Consider the following 5767-nt stretch of genomic DNA (forward strand, 5'->3'; position numbering starts at 1 on the left):
AGCCTATGAGTTAGAAAATGTGTTTGATGGCACCATGTTAAGTAGGGCAGCTGAAAAGGTCAAAAGGTATGTTGAAAGAGATGCCTTATTGAGTTCAGTGGATCACAAGTTTTTGACCAGTGAGGAAGAGGAAGAGACACTTCCCATTGTAAGACGCCGGAGACCACTTGAGAGGCTGCAGTACATGTAGATGTTGGGTGTATGGTGTATATATTGCATATACTCATTTTTTATTTTGTTTTTCTGAGTACGTCTTGTTGTTGCAATAACTGGCTGGGATGATGGAGTCATGAATGTCATTCCTGATCTTTCCAGACTGTACCTAGTAGTTTTCTTTTTTTACCAGTACCTATGAGTTGTAATTTTGGGATGATTAATAGGATTGAGTAGTTGTTTAGAGAGTGTCCAGCTTTTGGAGAGATGAGGCATGGAAGCTGAATGTTGTCAAATTGAGTACACCATGGTGTACAGACCGTCATTATTGCCCTACCTCGATTTTTTTTTTTTTATGTTAGATTGTTAGGCTTTGTTAGGGAAATGAGATCTCACAGTTAGGACTTTTTTTTTTTTCAGATTTAAGGCATTGTACATGTGAGGGGCATTTCTACCTGAAAGTCTCCACCTGGAGGTTTCTTACTCGCTTTGAGAACCTCGAGCGCCGAATGTATGTAATACCCAAACTGCAGTACAAGATTGCTGAGAGAGAGAGGGGAAGTTTCTAGTTTCTCTATAGGGCTTGGAGAAGTTGAACTAGGAGGCTCTTGCACGTTAGGTGAGGTAGGTAGGTTTTGCTCAGTCTTTCTGGACAGAACGCAGTGGAGTGCCTCATGTTACTCTTAGCTAAGCACAAAGTTTCTCCTCATAGCAGGGCATTCTCCTTGTGAGTAATATACCTGGCAAGTGGCATACATCATCAGTTGCATATCATGAGTAGCATGAGAAAATTTACTTGTGGTAGAGGATCTTTTTTTATTTTTTTTGTGGACAGGATAGCTGCCGACTGTTATGCATGGAGCTTATGTAATATCCCATAGTCACAGTATAGGACACGTTGGCTGGGGTTTTTGGAGGCGTGTACTGTAGATTGGTTTCCCCTCACGAGCAAGGAGCGTGTGGAACACCCCACAGTAGCAGTACTGAGGGAGACTGGTCATGTAGGTGAACTTACGTACAGAGTTTAAGTATGGGTACTGGGTATTTCCGAGGAGTTCAGGTCAAGTCACCCGAACTTATGGTCTTCCCTAACTGTGGGTGGATGTAGTTCCTGGAAGTGATGATGAGTTGTATCATGTCCCTTTTATATGATCAAAAGTTCGGTTTACTGATAGTGTGGCCAGGATATAGTTGTTTCCATGTGGACGTGATCAGAACATAGATTGAGTTACATATTTGCATAATGGCTCAGGGGACAGGTGGTTGCGCGTGAGTGACGCGTCCTTATATTCGGATTTACCCGCCTTCCACGACTCCAGCGTCCATCACGAACCCCTGCGACTTGTCCACATCACCACCACATCAGTGCAGTAGAGGGAGATCCTGTGGCCACTTTTGGGTTTCCTTTTATGCGTTGAAGTGTCATCACGTCCTGGCCACTGAGATGTTCAAGCGGGTCGAAGTGTGGAGGTCAGTCCCAGTGAGTGAGTCAAGGTCAAGGTCCCAGTGTGGCAGTCAAGGTCAAGAATATGATAAGATTGGACCAGTGAACTATGAGCTCTGAGGGACGAATATGAAGAACCACACTGGATTGAACCTGGGACCAAGGAGCTAAGTTTTGTGGAATTTTATACTTGGACCATATATTTTTGAATAAAGTACCAACTGATTCACGTTTAATCTGTAAGGCTAGTAGATGAGAAGATATCTGCTCATTTTTTAGTGTTGTTAATACATACCTCCTCCCACTCGAACTTCATTGTTTGTACAGTAGTGCACCAACTTTCACTACAGCAGGATTCACGGAATCCACTTTCGCGGCATGCACCAAATATTCCCTAACTTCCACTTTCGCTTGAAAAAAATCGATTTTCGCGCACAAATTTTGGGTTTGGGACAATATTTTGAACTTTGAATTTCCTGCACCGCCCGCCTGCAACCCACCGCCATCTTGAATGACGTCATGTCAACACTCTGTCCACCCATTCCCGCCGTTGTGTACGAGCGTGCTAGCTCCATTGTGTTGGATTCTCACGGTTCAATGGCCTCTACTATACCTGGTAGTGTGGGGAAAGGGCCTGGTGGTGTGGGGGGAGAACCTGGTGGTGTGGGGGGAGGGCCGGGAGGCAGTGGTGGTGATAAAAAGTGGCCGGGACATTCAAAGTCGGGAGGAAAGGCCAAGGCTAAAAGAGAGTATCGTGTTGGAGTGAAGAAACGGCATTTGTTCAAGAGAACCTAGCACAAAGGGAAATTCAGCACAGAGTGGAAGTGTTGCATCAAGTTGCATCTGAGGAGGCAGAGAGAAAGAGTGGTAGCGAGGCAGCAAGAGGTGGCGCCAATACGTCTGGCGTGGCTAAATAAGCCCGCCACGCGCCTTGGATACTTACCCCCAACATCCATTAAACACCTCAACCTGGTCTCTGTGGTATGTTTCTCCTCATATAATGTGTACTGTACAGTTTTTATTGTTTGTATCTCACAATGCAATGTACAATAGTGATTTGATGTACTGTATTGCAAGTGAAAATGAAAATCTGATGTTATTTTAGGATAACCGGGAACCAATTAGCCTTTTTGCCATAAAGACAATGCCCCAACTTTCACTAATTCCACTTTCGCGCATTATTTTTGGACCCAATTAGGCGCGAAAATTGGTGCCCCACTGTATAACCCTTGAGAACTGATGGTATAGATATTGCCTAGTAGCTTGTTAATGTTTATCCCAGGAGCATTTTGGGAAATTGTGAAGGTTGGGCTTGGGTTGGCTGAGTGGAGACTGATCCCTGTCAGTTTGGCATCCTACCACTCTTAACTTGACCGCTTGAAAAGTAATAAACGCAACCAAAGAGGTCGCTACTGGGAGAGAGTCTCCGTCAATCTGAGTTCCCGACTGTTCCAGCACACAGTGGTCATCACTAGGTACTTGATTTCTGCCCCTTTTGACCACATAAATGTCTGTATTCCAGAGCATTGGGATGACCTACTAATGTGAGGGTAATTAAACCTGTAAGCAATAATTGAGAGGTCATTAGATGATTCTCATTAAATTTCATTAAGGTAACAGGTCATCCCCCAGTTCTCAACTTGGCATCATATGTAGAATTATAGGGTATGTGCATTAATTTGTTGTGTGTACTATTTTGGTGTTGCAGTTGGACATTTTAATAGTTGAGCTTCATCTCCTGGGGTTACTCATGTTTGTATAATGCATGATGGAGTCCTGTGTTGAAAAACTAATCGACTTTGAGACTGAAATGCCTGAGAAAGTAGATGTAAAGTAGGAACCATCCGCAATTGATGAGTGTTTGAGCTTATTAGAGGTTTGGAGGAGATGTTAACCCAACTAAAGAAGGAGGTCCATCACAGTATACCCCTGTAAAGTCTGGAAATCCATTAAGGCAGTGAACTCCAAAGCGGTCAAATTTGCCTGTACGAGGTATGCTGAGCTGCCAGGGAAATTTGGTAGTACTAGAGTGTAAGGATGTTGATGTTCTAAGGGTGAGTGAAATGTATATTCTACACACTAGGACCGTGGTGGATCATTTTTTAACTCACCGACTACCGTTGACGTATATACAAGTCCACACGTTTTGTCACTGTCACTCCTGTTGACGTATAAAAATGCAATGAATTTGCAAGAGCCGTCATTTGCACATTTTTCAAATTTCGTGTGTGATTTTTGGTACATATACACGGGACACAACAAGATGCCTGGCAGTGACAATGCGTTACCCCACATGACCTCTCCCTCCCCGCACGCCATTGTCTCGGCAATTCACCTGTTACCAGTGACCTGGCCAGTAAAGACATGTCATGCCACGGTACGAAATTCAAGGCCAGATTGATTCCTCAATCGATGACAATGTGGAGGAAAAAGGTTACTTTGCATTAGAGGAAGAAACAGTCAGAAATGATCATATAATGTTGCCAAAAAAGGTGAGGTATGTTGATGTGTTTGATGAGTGAAACAATGCTTATATCGCCTATATTACTGTGTGAAAACCAATATACTCTCGTACTACATATAAATTCGTACCAAATAAATAAATAAATACCGTTTATGAGTGGTGCAGAATAGTTACCCTCCCATAGAACTCGTTTTCTTTGGAGCCAGCCTGATAGAAAATCTAGTAAGGTAAGGGATACTGCTACCTTTGTCCAGTATTTTAACCTGTCACATCCCGACCGATTTTCCACCACTGACTCCCCCCAGTCCCGACCAATTTTGGAAAACAAATTTTCTGGTTCAAACCTCCGCTTTTGGTGAGAAACATCGAAAATTCATAGAGAAATCGCTCACCTGAGGTTTAAAATACTCGATACAGGTAGCAGTACCTCCTTACTTCTGTGTTTTCTATTAGGCTGGCTCCAAAGAAAACGAGTTCTATGGAGGGTAACTATTCCACACCACTCATAAACGGTATTTATTTATTTATTTGATACGAATTTATATGTAGTACGAGAGCATATTGGTTTTCAAACAGTACTATAGGCAATATAAGCATTGTTTCACTCACTAACACATCAACATACCTGACCTTTTTTGATGACATTACCTGATCATCATTTCTGACTGTTTCTTCCTCTAATGCTGTGTAAACTTTGTCTTCCACATTGTCATCGATTGGGGAATCACACTGGCCCTGAATGTCTTTATTGGCCAGGTCATTGGTAACAGGTGAATTGCTGAGACAATGGCATGCCGGGGGGAGGGGTCATGCGGGATAAGGCATTGTCCCTGCCTGGCATCTTGTAGATGAATAGAGGAAGGTGTCCTGTGTATACGTACCAAAAATTGCGAGAAAATTGAAAATTGTGCAAATTATGACCCTTTACAATTGCATAATGTACCAGTACGTCGACGGGTCTAGCTGTGATAAAATGTTGCGACATACCCATAAGTTGATGGGATGCCTGTGGTTAAATCACGGGTGAGCGATTTCTCTATGAATTTTCGATGTTTCTCACCAAAAGCGGAGATTTGAGCTTTTTTTTTTTTTTTTTTTTCAAAATTGGTCAGGATTGGGGGAAGTCAGTGGTGGAAAATCGGTCGGGACAGGGCGGGTTAATGCAGGAGTCAGTGATTGCTAACTTAGAACAGCGGAAGGTGGTAGCAGTCACCTGTATGGACACAGAGTTGCACACATATGTTCTGGGAGAGTTAAGCTTATATGAGGCAGGTGGTACTAATGGGAACATTAAGACATTGTTGCAACGAAAGTTCAAAAGTCCTGCAGGGATAGGTGATGCATTCCACAAGCTTGCCCAAATGGAGTATAATTTTTAGGATCCACATAAAAGATTTGTTAGACAATTCAAGAGTAATCTTAGGACAATTTTTAGAAAACATCCCCATATTAGCCCCCCCCAGTGTGGAGCAGATGTGGAAAAAAGCAGTGCTACGAAATGTACCCCAGGAAGTTAGGGAACAATTAGAGTTGTTTAAAGATCTGGGAATGGAGGAGGTCTTTATTTCAGAATTAGACAAAGAAAGGGGTTATAGACAATGGCATAGAGTGGTAAAGTTGTGGATGAACAAAGGTCTGGCGTTAATTATGTTCCAACCCCTACTAGAGTCACACCTCCAGTTGTTAGTGACAACACTCCTCCAGTG

This window comes from Coenobita brevimanus, chromosome 78 (assembly GCF_032717465.1).
Source record: "Coenobita brevimanus isolate Jiangsu-jjx chromosome 78, ASM3271746v2, whole genome shotgun sequence".
Classification (NCBI taxonomy): Eukaryota; Metazoa; Arthropoda; class Malacostraca; order Decapoda; family Coenobitidae; genus Coenobita; species Coenobita brevimanus.